Below are 20,236 nucleotides of genomic sequence, written 5' to 3' on the forward strand. Positions count from 1 at the left end.
ATTCTAACGCAGAGAGGGCTATGAGTACAGGCACTGGAATCAATTTCTGACCCCAGATCCCAAGATCATCATGTATGCAAGTTGTGTGACCTTTTGCAATGTACTAAAAACTCTGGACTTGCTCAAGGAATAAGGATACTTTGCAGTGTAAGTGTGAGGACTGAAGTGTAAAATGCCAAAATTTCTAGAACTGACAATTGGACACAAAGCAGATTCACCTACTTGGAGCCTCTTCTGCTAAGTTGACAGTTGATCACCACTCCTATTGTCCTTGAATCTGCAATAGTCTCTATGGTATTATAGAGCTACCAGATACCTGGTTTGAAATCACTTATCTACTCCACTACCTTTGGCTTAGTAAATATTCATTTGGAAATCTGACAGGAGGAAGAAAAGAACATAAAGAATCTCAGCCTCCCAGTTCCTCATACTTCCACCCTCAAACACACTTGTGTGGCAAGCAAAGTCATACACAGATAAGTGTAAAAATGGGATTTGAACATTAACTGCTGATATTAGTCCAAGGACCTTTTTTAAAAAAACTACCAGTTTTTCTCATGTCCCTGTGGATGTTAACAAAGACATATATTACAAAAATGTAAATATTTACATTTCAAGTAATGATACCCATTTATCACACTTAACGTAGAACACAAATTTTATTGTAAAATATTTTTCCTTAGGGTGTAATTTTAACACTCCCCCCCAAATGTATTATATGTAGTGTTACAGAACCCAGTGTTACAAGGGTTACACTTGGACCTCTCTTCTTGACAAACCTGAGGAATTAATCAACCCTCTGTGTCTCCTCCTTAAAACACAGTAACTGTTTCCATGGCACACTAACCACTCATTGACGACCCATCAACCCAGTTCAATTAACACTCAATTTACAAGTTCAAATCATAGCACATAGGAGGGTTTCAACTATTTAAGAAACCAAAATTTCAAGATTTCAAGTCTGACCAATTCCTGGTCAATGGGTATTGTATGGTTCAGAACTTTCGTGGAGATTTCAAGTGATAACACTGTTAGTTATTTAAGCCAAGGGCAGAATAAGCTTAATACAGTGATCATCAAGGAGAAGGCAATGGCAACCCACTCCAGTACTCTTGCCTGGAAAATCCCATGGACGGAGAAGCCTGGTAGGCTGCAGTCCATGGGGTTGCTAAGAGTCGGACACAACTGAGCAACTTCACATTCACTTTTCACTTTCATGCACTGGAGAAGGAAATGGCAACCCACTCCAGTGTTCTTGCCTGGAGAATCCCAGGGACGGGGGAGCCTGGTGGGCTGCCGTCTGTGGGGTCGCACAGAGTCAGACACGACTGAAGCGACTTAGCAGCAGCAGCAGCAGTGATCATCATTGACATTACTTTCCCTTAATTTTTCTCAGTTCTCCTCTTCTCTTGTAACCTGAAATTCTTTTCTTTTCTCTTCTTCCCCCCTCCCGATTTTTACAGACTGCACATTCATAGAATAAACTATCCTTGTATGTTTTGAAGAAATTATGTCCTTTTCTTTTAAATCAGATATTTAATTTATAGAAGCAGGATGCTTCTGTTCTTGGTTATACTCACTTTCTACAGTCCATCCTGAACTGTAAAGATGTCTTTCAGATTCACCACAGCAGAACAGATCAATCATAGCTTTTAAGAAGGACCAGATCTGAGATCTTAGATAAGTGACTTATAGTGTTATTGGGCCTCAGCTTCTTCACAAATGTAGTGACCTATTTCTCCATGGCTTTTACTATTTTTTCAGTGACATATTATGGCATTAGTGGATTTAATTTATTTTTACAAGTCTGCATCAATTATGACTTTTGACTGTCAATTTTCAAATAGTGCTCTCTAAATGACTTATAGGCTTTCAAATAGTTATTTTCTTCCATTATGAAATAAAGTTTGAAATAAAATGTTTTGTCTCACATTTTATTTATATAGTATGATATTTACCATTAAGACCATTTAGCCATTTTCAGCCAGTTGCACTTTTAAGCTACAATAATTTTCTTATTAAGAAAATGGGATAAGCAAAGTATATTAATTTGTAGGAATTCCAATTTGATCATTAGAAGTCACAAAATAAAACCCTGCCAAATTATTTCAGCATTTCAAGGACATTCAATGCAAGCTAAATAAAGTTTTAGAAGTGTTGATATTTCATTTTTATAAAACGTTTCTGCTAAATTAACTTCTTTCAATGTAGCCTGACTACTGCTACATTTTCAGAGTGCTATGGAATATCGTGCCTTTATTTCACAGTTCCAGAAGGGAAGACGCAAGCAGAAGCATCAAAAAGCCATCGAAATCCTTCTGCCATCTGACTTCATATAGTGGCAATTTACCCTGTAGGCACCATGGAGGTAGCTGCCTGTTTGACACAAGATTCCCTTCCATCATCCCAAACACAGAGAACACTATGCTGTTCTTATCAACTTCTAAAAATTACTTCCACAGTCTCCCAGAATAACTGGCTACCAAGACATAGAATCAACAAAGTCTGTAATATGCACTTTCTCATTCTTCACATTGTAATTTAAGCGTATTTACTATTGTTTAGTTATCAGCTAACTAATCCCTCAGATTTCTAATGAGTTTGGTTCTATTCAGCTGTAATTTAGCTATCTCAAAAAAGGCTTAATAGTGAAACATTTGTGTGCACATAAATATAATGTACTAATTTTTAATAAATGTGACTTTAGTGTGGCCTTACAAATATTCCTTACAGTCTCTTGAGCAACAGAGTTCTCAAATATATCATTTAAGACAGAGGAAGAAAACATAAATGCTTATAATTAAAACTTTTAAGAAGTATAACCTTTCTGGAAAGCAATTTGCCAATGAGAATCAAAAATCTTTCAAAACTTATATGCCTTCTGCTCTGGCAATTCCAAATCTAGGAAGGTACACTAGATAATCATGTGTATGCACGAAGATAAAGCCTTAAAACAAAAACTCTCATTTTCCTCATTAAAATAAGGAAAAGAAAAAGTATTTAAAATTCCAATAATAGGCAATTTGTAAAATTTTGATAAAAGTCTGATGAACACTTATGCAGTCATTAAAAATGATATTAAAAACATTTAATGGAAAATACAATATGTTAGGCAAAATACATGTTATAAAATATTATACTCACTTATGAAAATATATATTTATATTAAATAAAAGCATTGGTATAAGTGAGTGGGTGTATTCATATATGAACACATAAACATGTAGATATAATTGAAAGAAAACAAAAATGCATAGAAAATGTCAACTGTATCATCTGGGCAGGGGGGCTGCTGTACTTTGTCTTGTGTTTTATTTTTGTTCACATATATTCACTGAATGTTCTACAACAGGCATGCAACAGGTTTGTACTTTAAAGAAAGAAAGACCGCACAAATGCCATCTTACATGAGGACCATCGAATGGATAATGATAAATACTTAGGAAATAAACGCGGCATTTGTTTTGTTTTTTTGCCTTTTAAAAACTAATCCTATTTGTATCCCACAGATTAACAGCTTCTTGGCTTTCGAAAAAAACAATACAAAAACTAGGACCTTCTTATTTACTTCAACTCATTAAAAAAGAGAGGCTGCAAGTACTTAGCAGCTTTTACTTAGGAAGTCAAAAAAAAACAAATTCCATATTCATAAACACCACAGTCCAAAATCTAGATAAACAATGTCCTATGAATTTTCTGTATTAATGAAAATTTTATCGTTAGGAAAAAACATAGTAACAGAGAAAATAGGATTAACTGCTAAGAAAATGAATGATAAATAGATTTCTACACTTCATCCTTAACTTCCTTCATTATATATATATGTATCTTTTTGAACACTAACAATATTTTCATTAAATCAGCTCTTATTCAAAATCCATTGTATTTTCCCTGTAAAGTAAGCAGAGAGAAATTTCCACTTCTGTGCTTAGTACTAACCACGTTCCATAATCTTGCCCAAAGTACTACATCTACATTACCTTCCACTACTTCTCTTCACAAACCAGCTTCCTCAATCTGACAGAGCACTCACTATTCTCCCCACATATCATGCCAGTTTCCTCCTTCAGAATGGGTTCAGTCTCTTATAAAAAAGCCTCCCCTCATCTGAGCCCCTAGTCAATTATTACATTATTCTTCTTCAGCCCCAGCCCACCCTGACCTTCCCCTGCCTTTGATATACAGTTTCAGCCTTTTTTGTTCTATCCCTTAATTATACACCGCCTTTACACAATTACATAGGAACATTTATATCCTGCAAAAGAGTAATAATATCCTCTTAGAAAGTACATGATTCAGTCAAGAGTCCAATCAAAAGAGAAAAGCCACACAAAAAAAAGTAACAGTGAAAGTATAATATAAAGAATTATTAACTATAAGAAGGTGCTGTTGATCAGTTGCTCAGTCATATCCCACTCTTTGCGACCCCATGAATTGAAGTATACCAGGTTTCCTTGTCCTTTACTATCTTCTGGAGTTTGCTCAAACTCATGTCCATTGAGTCGACGATGCCATCCAATCTTTTCATCCAAGAGTATAGAGATTTTAAAGGTATAAAGAGAACCCTAAGGGATAACCGCAATACCCAAGGAACACTTGCACACAGCAGGTTTGGGGTGAGCTGTGTGAACACTGGGGAGAGCCGCAGAAAGGCGGTCACCAGGCCAGCACCGGGGCTGCAAGCTCTCTGAGACACTGCAAGCACTGGGAAACCTTGAGCCCTGGGGGGCCAGCAAGAAGAAACTAAAACAGAAACACAGCTCAATCAAGAGTTAAAAGCGCCTTTCCACTAAAATGCCCCCGAGGGGCCCTCTACTGACAAAGCTAACTCCTTGAGTTTCAAAGGAGAAAGGCTTCAAGAGTCAAGCTGCATCTTACAGAGCAGATGGTAAAGGGTGGTTTTAGCACTGATCAGCTATGAACTGACACATCTCATAAGGACCTAGCATATAGAAATTCAATGATACTAGTTAGCTGGTTAGTTGAATGGCTGAATGAATGAGGAGACAAAGAGACTAGCTCTTAAAATTTAACTGTTGAGAGTGTACCAACTCCACTTGTGTGTGAGATAAATTATCAGAAAACCTCAGAACAACAACAAAAATAAAGCAAACAATTGGAACTGATTTATATTGATTCCAAACAGAATCATTTGATGAAAAGAGTATAATGTTTGGAAGTACACACTTTACATTTTAATCAGAGTCATTCTTGACTATATATATAAAACCTTCTATTAGAGCAATGGTTCTCAAACATGTTAGTCTTAGGATCATTTTTCCAGTCTTAAAAATATTGAGACTATCAAAGAGCCTTTGTTCCTGTGAGTTCTATCAATATTGACCATACTAGAAATTCAAACTAAGAAATTTCAAAAAAATTATTAATTCAGTCAATAATAAATCCATTATATGTTAAGTCAAAATATTTTTATGAAAAATTACATTTTGCCAAAAAATATGGTATAAAGGGAGGCACATTTTTGCAAATCTCTTTAATATATGACTTAACAGAAGCTATCTTCTTCATTCATCCTGTTGTAATATCAAATATCATGTAGCCTCTGAGAAATTATACCATACACTCACGAGAAAATGAGAAGAAGAAAAACAGTGTCATGACAGTAGTTTTGACCTCACAGATCCTCTGACATGGTCTTGGGGACCCACAGCAGTCCCTGGAGTACATGTGAAGAATCACTATATTTAACATGTATAATTCTTTTCAACTCCATGCTATAATGAGAACCTTTCCAGTGTACTTATTTATACTGAATCTACTCATTCAGTTGCTACATGGTATATAGATGTTCTCTACGAAACAAAAGGCTTTACTGAGATGTTGGATGTCTGGAGAATAAAAATAGAAAAAGTTGGATATTTTTACACCAGTATAGATATAAAGGGTGTATTAATCAAGGTTCATGAGAGAAACAAATAGATACACACACACACACACACACACACACAAAGGTTTATTGGAAAGAACTGGTTCATGTGATTACAGAGGCTGAGAAGAACAGACCCAGGAAGAGCCAACTGTATAGTTCTAGTCCAAGTCCAAAGGCTAAGTAATGTTCTATCTTAATAAGAAAAGCATTTTTGTGTGTTCTGAAGACCATTTTGAATAGTTATCAAAAGCTACCAAAGCACCAAGACACTGTGCAAAACAGTTAGTTCTTGGCATTGAGTGAGGTTTTCCCAATAGAAACAAAAAGCATGCCAGGAACTGTTGATGTGAAAAAACTAAAAGCGCTGAATACTAATACAGTGTCATGCCCAGCCAGCCTGAGAAGCCATAATCAGGACCACAAGGAAGAGAACAGTGACAACTGAAATCACAATTTGGATCCCAATCCATCTGGGATGATATTTTTTCTTTGTTGTAAGATTAATATCTCTAAGCATTTATGTTGCCATTATGAAACTGAAGGCAATGTCTTGCTTCTCACAATATTTTTCAGCTTCTCATTTCCTTTTATCAAGCTTCTTCTCCTCATCCCATTTTGCTTCATCTGATTAGTGGCAACATAATATAGCAAGTTACTAAAACTAAGAACCTAGAAAGCAGGTTGATCTTTCCCTCACTTTCCTCTTGCACTTCACTAACAATTTATATTGCCTCTGAACTTCTCAATCCATCCAACATTTCTTCATCTCAGCTAGTGCATCCAGCTCCTATCATTTCTCAGGAGGACAACTAGAATAGACCCCTAACAGGTTTCATGAATTCTACATTAGCAGTGCTACAACAGTTTTCTACAGGCAGCCGGATTTTTCCAAAACAATTCATCTTTTTTCATCTCCACACTGTAGTGAGAATTAAACCCAAACTCTCCACTCTAACCTATCAGTTTCAATACAACCTGCCTTCTCATCCTCAGCATGCTCCAGCTGCAGTGGACGTCTGCCTTTTAAAAGTCCAAGGTTATGTCTGTTATCAGTGTTTTCACACTGGGTTTTCCTCTGCCTGGAATACTCTCTCCTCGGCTGGCTTATTTTTATCATTCAGGCCTCAGCTCAAATACCATCTATCAGTGAAGATTTCCCTGGTCTGTTAATAAAGTAGTTCCTTCCAGGATTCCTTCTAACATGCCATTCTTTGTTATTGCCTTCATAGCCCTTGCCATTTACCGAATCCACTTTGTTTATCTGATTGAAAAACTCCACACACACAGAAAAATCATACTTTATCTTGCTCATTCAAAACTCTAGAACAATGTCAGCAGCCTTCAGCACGGAGTGGGAAGTTTTTACAACATCTGGCAACCACCTATCTGTGCTTTCTGCTCGGCTGTCTGCAGCACTTCCATAATGCTCTCTTACGTACCAAATGGACCATATCGATCAGAGCACCTCCCTGGCTCTCAGGCAGTCTTTTCAAGATCAGAAACCTCTTTTTCCTCCTAGCACTTAACTGAGGAATTCTGCACAGGTAAAGTCCTAGTGAACTCAACTAAAGCAAAAAAAAAAAAAAAAAAAAAGCAAGCAAAAAAATGAAGAATTTCAAAAGTTATAGCAGTACTGTTTTTTCAAAGACAACAAGAAGGGAAAGAAACAGTAAATCTGAAATAACTTTAAACAATGTTCTTAAAAACAAAACAATGTTTTCAAACACTGACATTTCCCTCCAGAGATCCCATGATTTTGGTAAGGTTGACAGATGTGCCCTCACTTTTGTTGCAGGCTGTCATTATTTTCTTCAAACATCTATCTAACTTCTTTCTTTTTTTTAAACTTTTTATTTTGTATTATTGATACATAGTCAATTAACAATGTTGTGATAGTGTCAGGTGAATACTGAAGGGACTCAGCCATACATATATATGTATCCATTCTCCCTCAAACTCCCCATCCTTTCACGGTGCCATATAATATTGAGCAGAGTTCCATGAACTCTACAGTAGAAGCTTGCTGGTTATCCATTTTAAATGCAATAGAGTGTACATGTCGATCCCAAACTCCCTAACTATTCCTTCCCCCCATTCTATTACTTAAGATAATGCCTTCCACTAAGTTTGTTTCTAAAAGACAGAATGAGGCAAACATTTTTAAAAATTACATTTGCCCCCAAGCTCCAATACAAAAGAACTGAACTTGCAACTTCGCAGGATTCCAGTCCAACAACTTTGTGTGCGTGTGTGCTTAGTCGCTTTGTCGTGTCCAACTCTTTGCAAACCCATAGACTGTGCCCATCAGGCTCCTCTGTCCATGGGGATCCTCCAGGCAAGAATACTGGAGTGGGTAGCCATGCCCTCCTCCAGGGGATCTTCCCAACCCAGTGATCAAACCCAGGTCTCCCACATGGCAGGCAGATTCTTTACCGTCTGAGCCGCCAGGGAAGCTCTGTCTGTTTCATTGTCTGGACTTTTTTATCCACATTCCGCAGGAATAAAATTTGTCTTAATTCCTGAGTAAGGGCTTTTTGTATTTGTTCTAGGTAGCCATCTTACATTTGAAAATAAAATGTATTTTATCTTCAAGAACAGCATCTAACATGTTCATAAAACACAGAACTGTACGAAGATTTCAGATGAAATGAGCACAACATTTTTCCTTCTTGGGAGACTAGTCACTTCAGGAAGTTTATCTGCTACACATTAAGATCTAGAAACTGGGCCAAACACTGTACTACAGTTTAATCTCCTTCCCCTACAACATCTTAGAAAGCAAAAGCATGAACCCAACTGGCCCTTACTTTGACCACCTGAATTTTTATTTTCACTTCGATGATACAGAAAATCTGTGCAACCTACTATTAAAAGTGTGAATTAATTATCACCTACCCCCTCTTAAAGGCAGGCAAATTTTACAACCTGCTGCACTTTTCTCATCAGGATTTTTTAGGATGCCAGTTTCCCCTACCCACTATCACCCATCTCTTCAACTCCCTAGCTTGGGCAAATAATTAAACCTTTCTCTGTCTTGGTTTTGTTGTCTTGAAATGCCTAGAGCCCTTAAGGTATGCTGTCAGGACCAAAGGAGACTGTGTCTATGATGTACTAAACCACACTGATTAGGCAGATCCTTAATATGTGTTCCTTCGGTCATATTCATTCCTTTCTCTGTTAAATAGTTCAGAGAATCACACTGGAAAATGTATGAAAGAACATTTTCAAAGGTTAAAAATGAGATGAGTTAAGTAAACTTAAAAACTTCCAATACAGAGACAGCCAAACCTTTCTCAACCCTTCCCTTCACAACTCTACCTAATTCTTTTTATCCCTGTGAATCAACCCTCCTTACCAGCTCTCACCTTCCTGTTTCTTTCTAATCCTCCCCTTTCACTCTGATTATCTTTAAAATCTGGTAAATACACACTGGAAACACATACACACATCTAACCTTAGCAACAGTTATAAAAGGATAAATAAGTTTAAGATTTCTTGTACTAAGATTGGGCTTCCCAGGTAGCACAATGGTAAAGAATCTGCCCACCACTGCAGGAGACTCAGGAGACAGGTTCAAACCCTGGGTCAGGAAGATTCCCCTGGAGAAGGGAATGGCAACCCACTCCAGTATTCTTGCCTGGAGAATTCCAAGGACAGAGGAGCCTGGCAGGCTGCAGTCCCTGGGGTCGCAAACTGTTGAACACAACTGAGCACACGCACACACACATGTTCGAAGATTTCTCCAATTTCTGAAATTCCAGCATTCCCGCCACGGCTCTCCAAGCTGTGGGGCTTCTGTATTATGTGGTACTGAAATGTTTTGAGAAGCAGCTGCTAAAATGAAAAGCAACTTCAGAGAGCATAATCAGAGTTGCATTTACCCCAAAAGGCAAGAGAGTCTTTATTCTATAGCCAATTTCATCATCATCACTTCCCTTCTCAACTGAGACTAGAAAGAACATTGAAAGGAATGAGAAGGTAGAAGTCTCTGGAAAGTGCCTACATGTTATATTAGCAATTCCAGCCTGTTGTCTGGATATACGTTAATTCTGTTAATAATGAAAGACCAGAACTCAAGGTCAGTCCAGAATGAGTGTGCAGTATTTGTTTATTTCCATATAAATGGATATTCCCAAAGACAAAGTGCTCCACTCAGTAGTCACTATGTGCCTAAGGGTACCAAAATCCATCTGAAAATTTTAATATGCCATATAGCAGGAGAACAAGGCTTTACTTTGACTCAAAATTAGTAACAAGAGTCAACAACTACTCCTGAATAAGCAAATGGCAAGTGATGATCAATTAGAGAAGAACTCAGCTTGAGTGAGATTTCTCAGCTGAGTTCTCAGGTTCAAGGATAATCAGCCTACAGGAGTTCCAAGTTGCTTCCTTTATTAAATCCTAAAGTTCTCAATTTCCCTCGTAGCTCAATTGGTAAAGAATCCGCCTGCAATGCAGGATTCTGAGTTCGATTCTGGGTCAGGAAGATCCGCTGGAGAAGGCATAGGCTACCCACTCCAGTGTTCTTGGGTTTCTGTGGTGGCTCAGCTGGTAAAGAATCTGCCTGTAGTGTGGGAGACCTGGGTTTGATCCCCGGGTTGGGAAGATCCCCTGGTGACAGGACTAGCTACCCACTCCAGTATTCTGGCCTGGAGAATTCCATGACCTGTATAGTCCATAGGGTCACAAAGAGTCAGACACAACTGAGCGACTTTCACTTTCAAAGTTCTAAATCACAATAGAATACACTTTATAAAAGATTTGGAAAAAGGAGTAAGATTCATTCCACTCTCATCCCAAGGAAATCATGTTCCTATCTATGAAATGGTGGGGAAAAAAAAAAAACGAAAAGTCATGCTCTGAAGTCAGAGACCTGATTCTGCAGTCTGGCGCTAGCACCATCCACCTCAAACCATCCACCTCTCCTCTACCACTTAACTGATGAAAATCAGTACCAGAAAAAGTAAATGTCATAGACATAATAAATTACTATTTAAGAGGATTGTTATAGGGAAGACAGAAATGGGAACTATCAACGTAAAAATGTATTTTCACTTTTTTACTTACATTATATTATTTAAACCAAAAATCTATCTGCTCCTTTTTGAAAACAGTGCCTGCCTTAGAATACAAACTAAGTGATGAGGGGAGAGGGTGGGGCAAAAGAGAACGAGAACACAGAACATGAGAGAAAAACGAGCGATGGAGTATGGAGAAAATCCAAGCAAGATGAAAAAAAGAGAAGAAGGAAGTGCCTCCATTCTAAATGCAAAATTTGGGAAGACAGAAGAAAAGAGGGAAACATACAGTGGAAAATAAAATGAGGTTATGTTTATTTTCTGTCTCCCCAGGTATCTTCATAAACCATCCAAATACGACAAAAGAAACTAAAGTCCTAGGAAACATAAAAGCAAAAGAGAGTGATATCATCACTTCAATGTTAAGATTGTTGCTCTTGGCCACAAGATGACTAATCTTCTATAATTCAAGGACATGACATAATTTTTTTTTTAAATCCAAGACCCTTTGGAAGTCTTCTGAGCCTACATTAATTTTGCTAGCTCTAGTGGAATTAGTGGTTCCCAATACTAGAATAAAGTATAATACTGTTTTCTAAGATAAGCTAATCCATCTCTCCAATGCTGCCAATCCAACTGTTATTTAAAAACCATCAAACAAAAAAACAGTTAAAAAAAAAAAAAGAAGAAAGAAGAGAAACCCCCAAAACATAGCTGGTCAATTGCAAACTACCATATCAACCACTGGTGAGGAAAGAAAGAGTGTGCAAACACTTCTCTGACTGTGGACAATTTATTCAACTTCCTCTTAGCAAATACAATCACCCAAGGACATTCCTCCAAGAAAACATTCCTTTCAAATACATCCAGAAAAACTGCATGATGCAAGTGCACAAACGGCCTCCATTCCAACAGGGCTCTTGCTGACCAGAAAGCAGGCAAGGATTGAACTTTGTTTTTATAAACGTTAACTTACGGCTCAATGAGTGAACACAAACATGGAGAAATTGTTGCGTTTCTGTTCCCACACTAACTTTTTAAAGCCTCCCTCTGGGATGTACGGTAGAAGCTAAAATAAAAAATAGTTTCAGCCAAAAAACAAGTAGCAGTGGGAACTCTGACCAACAATCAAGCAACCATCAAGGTGTTTACCAACCCACTACCCCCTACCCAACACACAAAAGAGAGAATATGGAGAGGGGAAGAGGGAACATTGAGTAACTTCAAATTTTTGACTCTATCTACCATTGAGATGTACTTTAGGATTTCAATAACATTCATAAGATAAGCGTAAACACCTTAAGCACACATTATAGGATCAAGTTTTTCTCCCTTGGGAATTACCAGAAGCAGGGATATGTCTCCAGCCTTTTTTTCCATCTAACTATAATATTATCAAATATCTCCCTAAGAACTGTTTACATAACTTTTTTAAAAAAAGGAACTGCTTTTTAAATATGTCCTACAAGTAGTGACTAAACTCTACAAGTACCAAGAACTGGAACTGACCACTCTAATCATGGTGATACATATCCACTAAATTCAGCCAAGCGTATGCACAGGCACAGATAATGCCACGCACTGCATCTGGTACCCAGGACCCTCCCAAGTATAGTTCATACAAACACTGCAATGTGTTACTTGCAATGAATCATCAGCATGAACTCATAGTTCACAATTCATAATGATAGACATGCATTTTTTGCCTTGTTTTACCCCTCCTTTTTGCTTGAAACACTTGTGGTCTCCTTTTCTCCCCTGAAAGCCTAATTTCTACCTTCTCTAGGAATTCCTATGATTGATCATATACCTTTTTAGGTGATTCACAAATTTCACATTTCCTACCTTCGAGTTTGTAAGGCATAGAATCTTCCAAGCTCAAATAAGTAAACATCTTAGGGCCTGCTGCTATGATTAGGCATAGTGATCTACACAGAGCAGATAGCACATTTAATGGAATTGATGGTGAAGGCTAAGTGGAAAGTTACTAATGGAACTATGTAGAACAGTAAAAATATCTTATTTAATTCATCCAACATTCTAGTGAGAAAGATATCGAATATATAAGTGCTTAATATGATAGAAAGAATGTGGGGTTTAAAAAAGTAGCTTGCTCAGAAATCAATCCAAATCAAATACTAAATCCATCTTCTTTAGTCTATATATTATACCACCCATTGAAGAGGGTAAGAAATTCAGTTTACAAAGGTAACACATAACTTAAATTTTTTTAATTGCTTGGAGAAAATGGGGGAGATGAAGACAGTGATGAGGAAGTGAACAGACCAAGATGACCTTGTAAACAAAATAAGGACCTTTGCCTTTATAGACCTTTGCCTATATAAACCTTAACCGTTTATAGAAAGACACAGAAAAGCATTAAGCTGGGGGAAGCAGAAACTGCAGTCCTAAATCAGATTTAAATTTTGGAAAATCACTCTGGCTACCGTGTGCAGACCAGTTAGGAAATAGTTACAGCATTCTCATAGAGAATTCTGTATTTAATTATGATAGCAGATGACAAAGATAATATGAAGCAATCATCTAAAACCCATACAAGAGGTAAAAAATCAACAAGAACTGATGTGAATGAGAAGCAGAAGTGAAGAATAGACAGGGGTCCAGAATGCACAACTACGTCTCTTGCTCACATACCCAAATAGACAGCGACACAATTTCCTAAGCCTCGGCACACTGGACAGAGATCTATTTGGGAGGAAAGTTCAGTTCAAGTTTTTTATTATAAACAACAGAAGCTCCTACATAATTTTCAGCAAAAAAAGAAATATATTAAAAAAAAAAAAAAACTAGAAAGCCCAAACAATAACCAAAATATTAGTGGAGACCCATCACTGAGTACAAACAGTCCTCCCAGAACCCAGGGTGAGTCCTATATTTTGCTGACCATGGATCTATGTTTCAACTCTTTGCAGAAGGAAATCCTCATGATGTCTTCTTTCTGCAGCCAACGGCTTCCTAATCAAACTTCGTTTAGGTGGTCTGAGGTGGAGATTTGGTCACCTATCAATATCCTGGCTACAAGGATGGCTTAAAGGTGTTGGACTTCTTTCTGAAGTCATGAGAACTTGTAAGATAAGAAATTCACCAAATATAGGAAAGACTGCCAAAAAGAATAATAAATATCACCTAAGGAAGAAGGGGCATAAATTTTATTGAAACATGCCAGAGGAGACGCCAAGTAGGCTATTGATATATGATTCTATATCTTAGAGAAAAGAGCTTAGCTTATTATAAACACATTTGTGAATCATCTCCACATATATTTTACACTTGTAAGCAAATTCCATAATCTTACTGTGTTTTTTGCTTTTCATAAACTTTTCAACAAAATCTCAAATATTTTATAAATATGGTACTATAAGTTAAATTTAATCAAGTTAATCTCACACCATATATTATTATGGAACATGGAACACAACAATCTGACTGCAAACCATTCTATCCCTAATACTGACAGAAATACTTCCGAAGAAATTCACTCTAAACTTTTAACTTACATGGCTATCTCTGATAACTCCAAATGTTTTTACTATCTTTTACTGAAGTGTTATTTCAATAGCGACGAATAATTTGGGTGATTTCCAAGACCTCACAACAGATTCTGTCTACAGCTGGATGAAAGCTACTTAATCTTGCACTCACAAACACACATGACTAGTCTGGGTGTCTCGAGTATATTCACCTCTTGACCTTCAATAAGCACATCTCCGAATCGAAACAGCTGTCTCCTGATTTATTTTTTTCAAATACAAAACCAAAATTCCCGGTTGAGTGTGCTGTATATTTATCCCGAGCAGCATTCAATTTAAAAGACAATGTGTTCTGGGGAAGAAAAAATTGACAAGATACTGAAAACAGACAAATGTATCAGAGAGGAAAAATTGGAACTAATGGTGATTGAAACACTAGTGTGACTATCTTCTCCACAGTAGTTTTTGCCTAAAATTGCTTCCTGGAACCCAGAAAAGCACGTAAATGTCCTTCTATACCTGAAAACATGAAAATAAATAAATGAAACTCAAACAACTTCATGGATAAACTAGCTGCAGTGACATTTGCTGAATGAAGAAATTCACTCTGATATGAATCTTGGGCTTGGGTTGGGGTGGGGGGAGCTTCAGGGGCACTAATCTATCACAGGGTCCCTGATTCTCCTTTTACAGATAGAAGTGACGTCATGATCAAGTTCTTTAAGGTAGTAATGGAAAGATGGTTCCACCCACCTCTCTAGTTGCCCAGCATCATAGGTAGGATGAAATCCAAAAATCAAAATTACTACCCCAACAATACAAAATCCAAAATTTTGCCATCCAATGCAAAACGAGATAAAGAGGGTGATGGTGAGAGAGATGTCGACTGTTGAGGAGGTGAGCAAAGGAGAGATGCAGCTGCCTGAGGAATCTAATTCTCAGACCAACTAAATAGATTTGTTTAGATGACCTACAAAAAGGGTAAAAAGTCTCCAGTGGCTAGAATTTCCTCCTAAAATCAGTCATTTCGACTAAGCATAAACTATTTCTTGGTTCTCTATCAAACCAGTAAAAATAGCTAAGAGTTCATTGGTCCGAACTGTCAGAGTAAACCCATATGGCTCATAATGTAAACATGGCAACCAGATCGGGTGTCAAGACTTTCTCTGTTGATAAACATTTGTTTCAAGCGCCAGTCTCAGGATGGCAGTCACATAAGGAATCCCCTCATTCCAGCAGACCCAGCAACCCTGTAAGCATTACAACTTTTACTTTAACCAACTTAAATGTGCAAGAAAGCATGGTTTGTTAAGTCCCTATGGACAGCAAACAGTTTAGAAATAACCTGATTCAGTGTTTCTCAAACCCAAGAAAATACTAATCTTTAAAAAGGAAAACTTTCTCATGGACCTCAGTGTTAATTTACATCATGCACAGATAATCTCTGAGTACTAACTTATTATAACCAGAGTTTATCATACTCTTATCCACACAAACAAATATAAAAATCAATACAATTTAAATTAACACTAATTTAATGTCATAAATCAGGTTTTTAAGAATCAATTCTGCAAATATTACATAGTGATACTATGTAATATTTATGTTTACTATGTAAACATATACACTTTATTATATAATTATATTTCACTTTGGATTTGATTCTTCTTTTGATTTTGATCAAAATGAAACATCATTTGAGTCAGTATTAATACATCATCGTTATTTTTCTTTGACAGTGATTTTTAGCCACTGATTCATGCTTTTGTTGGATCAATAATTTAATAGTGTGTCCCAAAATACAATAATAGGAAAAACTTAAAGTTGTTTATAAACATTTCTTTTCGGATTATTTACTATATTTACTGTTAATGAACTTTTTTCAAGCTAATACATAAAATGTCCGGTTTACTGTAATTTCTCAATCTTATACATTTATTTTCTGCCACACAGTAGCTAAAGGTTTCTATCACTTTTCCCAATGTGAACTGCTGTTAAATCTTCATTTGTGCCCTAAGCCAAGATGCAATTTGTACTTTCCTTTAACAAAGCTACATGAACACAAATGCAAATAATGCCTTTTAATTATTTCTTAATCACCTACATTATCTTAAATGTGTATAGTATTAATTTTAGACTCAAAAAACATAGAAAGTTTTAAACTTTCATAGGACTCAGAGAAAGTACCTATAGACTGTAGGTTGAGAAGCATTGCCTAGCTCATTTAATAATACTCACCCTCAAAGAAGACTCATCATTCACAATACAGACAGCTGCAGTGAAAAAACAAGAAGCACACTGGACCAAACTTGTGTACAAACCTAAATTCATTTTCTTGGAGGAAAATACATACTTTCTTTTTCCAAAGAAAAACATTTTTTAAAAGGTACTCAGAGTCATGTCCGTAAAATGAGAACCATCACTTTACGTTACATGGCTTCCTCTTTGCCTTCAGCTTGAGAATCTAACACTAGGGAAGGCTTTGCTTTCTCTGAAAGTAGTTAAAACTAAACAACTAATTATGTATTTCCTTTTCAAGTTGTTGCCAGGAAGCTTGCATATAATTTGAAGTTCACCTAGAATGGTAATATAGGCCTCAGTGGCTAGGAAATCTAGGTTTATTGGCTGTGAACTTGATTTTATCATCATATTTGCATTCCTGGGTAACAGGAGTCTTTTCTCCTTAGTCATCGCCATCAACTGAGTATCTTAGAGGCGAAAAAGGCAAAAGTGTTAGTTTCTCAGTCCTGTCCAACTCTTTGCAACTTCCTAGACTGTAGCTCACCAGACCCCTCTGTCCACCAAATTCTCCAGGCAAGAATACTGGAGTGGGTACCCATTTTCATCTCCAAGGGATCTTTCCAAGCCAGGGATCTTAGAGGTAAGTCTAATTATCTATGTAACAGTGAAAGTTATATGAAAGTATAAATTAAATAATGAATGGTTAGTAAATGAAGATAGTTCTGACTTGTTACTAAGGTAAAGTTTTCCATTCATGCCTATACCACTTTGCCAGAAGCCCCAAAACCAAATCTATATAAAATTGTGAATGGAGAAGACAGTCAATTCTGATTGCCTACAAAACTAAATCTAAGAAGTATAACTGTAAAGTAATTAGCCTCCAACGAATAAAAATAAAAGGAAAAAAAAATAAGAAGTATAACCACTGACTGGCTACTTATCTCAATATTAAAACTTAATGCAGTTACATCAAGAAAAAAAAAGGTCATCATGTAGTTATTCCTCTTTCCCAACATCACCTCGTCACCTTTGAGTAGCAACATGCTGACCGTAGAACAGGGTATTATATATTATATTAAAATGTATTATAAATTATAAATGGATTCCCACTTAAAGCAGAAAATTCAAATTGAGAACAAAGTTTAAATGGTAAAACCACAGGAAAAAGTTGTTATAATTTCAAAGAGAACTTTAAAAAATCATCTTTTTAACAAGTTCATTCTAGCAAATTTTCAAAGAAATCTCTTGATTAGAAGACATCTTTCCTATCTTCAAAAGCACAGCTAACAAAACATACATCAATCATCATTTTTTGATTGGTAAAATTCACAAATACTCCTTTTAAACTCAGAAAAGCAGGAAAATGTCCCCTATCTTTCTAAAGAACATTGTTTTGGATATCTGAACAATACAGTAAGACAGATGACATATGTCTAGATAAAACATTTTAAAAATCAATAGATATTATCATTAATGAAAAGAATACAAGGTTTTCTAACATTTAAATAATACAATAAAGAAATAGAAGATGATGTAATTTACACAAAAAGGTATCTCATATAGGCTACCTCTATAGTATGATACAACTTCTATTAACAAATCCTCTGAAATAAAATTTTTAAATAGAAATTCAGCTGTTACAAGCTTTATCCAAAAACATTTCTATAAATTATGTAAAAGAGTTGTTTGCATTTTTAGCTCCTTAACAAAATACGTAAGGACAAAGTTCTTATTTCTCCCGTTTAGTTGAAATAAACAGGACAGATTAAGAAACATCTGCAATGTTGTCTATATTTTTAAGCATACAGTTAAAAGAATGAACTCTGAAGTGAAATCAAACTTGGTTCAAATCCTGGCTCTACGGCTTGAAAATTAAGTGATTTTCACAACTTGCTTCCCCTTATAGAGAACTGGGCTTATTATCTGCAAAACAGGGATAACACCACCTATAGCAATTTTGGGACTCATACATGGAACAGATTTATCCCTTTACATGTTTCTATGCAATAGAAATATCTGAAATATCTGAAATCCATAGAAATATCTGAAAATCCAACATAGAAATATCTGAAAATCCAACAAATTACCATGCTTGGCTTCTTATATCAAAAATACTTCATCATTCTTCTCACCACTCCTCCCCAAAAGCTCAAATCCCTCACACTGATTCTTTGTTGTAAACAAGTCAACAATTATATTCTGATCAACAGTACCAGGGGGAATATTTCTCTTATGTCGTCACCCTCTTTGCATCCACTGATGCTGCTCCCTTTCTCAGAAACCCTCACATCACCACTCAGCCAAAGAAATCACACAACATCTCAAAATTAAACTCAACCTACATCAGATTCCTTATCCTGAATTTTCTACCAACGGGAGATTTGTGTTTACCAAAATGTTGTAAAACACAAGGTGATACACCGCAGTGTAGAACATATGCAGTCAGCCTCAGCAAAATAAAACTATTATTGTCCGTCTTTCTTCCACTCTCTTCAACCATCCCTCATTTCTAAGGAGGACTTTTGTTTATATTCCTCAGTTTTTGTCATACCCCTGTGGACAAGGAGAATAGAGGGAAATTTTTTTTAATTAATCTAGAGAAACTATATTTTTTATTTAATAAAGGACAGAAAGTTATCTGGGGAACAGAAAACAATGACCCTTAATGTAGCAGAATGGGGGTTGAAAGGTAGGTCTCTAAATATAAAGCCAATATAAAGAATGTATTTTTCAGACATATACAAAATTAGAGCCAAAATTAGTGATGTGGACCTTTAAGGAGTCATATAAAGAGATAGTTTTAAAAGCAATTTTTCCACTTATCATACTATACATCATATACACAAACAAGGAAACATACACACACACATAAATACACACACAATACACTCACATAAATCTGCGGGAGTCTTCAGTGAATGCATGCATACTATTTTAAATGCTTTTTGATATTGAATATATGCTTCTCTTTGATGTGAAACCAAAGGGAATTGAGCCTTCAGGTGTGGACAAGAAGATGCGTTTTAGTCCCCATTATATACATGAAACACTGAACTTTGAGACCAGCACAAAGGAAATATCGAGTGAGTGGTAGCCGCTTTCATCCTGTCGTCTATTCTTTAATTATTCTGTGTGTGTTTGCCATCTCCTCAAGAAGACAAGCCATCTTGCTGATGACAATACTCTATACTGCTTCAAACCACAGCATCCAGCACTGTACTAAAGAAGGGGTCAGGAATCAATAAGTATCGGCTAATTGAATCACTGACATTTGAGAAAATCCCAACATCTGAGACACAAATAATTAAGTTATGATGCGAACCTCAGCTTCACGAGAAACAAGAATGTTTTCCAATTTATTTCTCCTCCAACACTATCTAGGATTTCTCTTTAGTACATAACTCAGACTGGAGAGATAATATATGTGCTAATCACCACGCAGGGGAAGAATACACTATCTGCATTTGTATCCCTTCTCACTGATACGTCCTGCTACCATGAAGGTGTTTAATACAACCTTGTCTGCTATGCCAAATGCTCTGAGATAATGAATCTCAATGTATAAGCTTTATTTCCACTAGAATTATATATATCTA

The 20,236-nt window shown here is 36.4% G+C and overlaps 1 protein-coding gene across 5 annotated transcripts in view; it reads right to left on the reverse strand.

Moving 5' to 3' along the window:
* PTPRK (protein tyrosine phosphatase receptor type K) overlaps positions 1 to 20,236 on the reverse strand; it is a 602,016-nt gene that overhangs the window by 380,522 nt on the left and 201,258 nt on the right. The gene's annotated exons all lie outside the window — the stretch shown is intronic.

The sequence above is a fragment of the Cervus elaphus genome, chromosome 26, assembly GCF_910594005.1.
Source record: "Cervus elaphus chromosome 26, mCerEla1.1, whole genome shotgun sequence".
Classification (NCBI taxonomy): domain Eukaryota; kingdom Metazoa; phylum Chordata; class Mammalia; order Artiodactyla; family Cervidae; genus Cervus; species Cervus elaphus.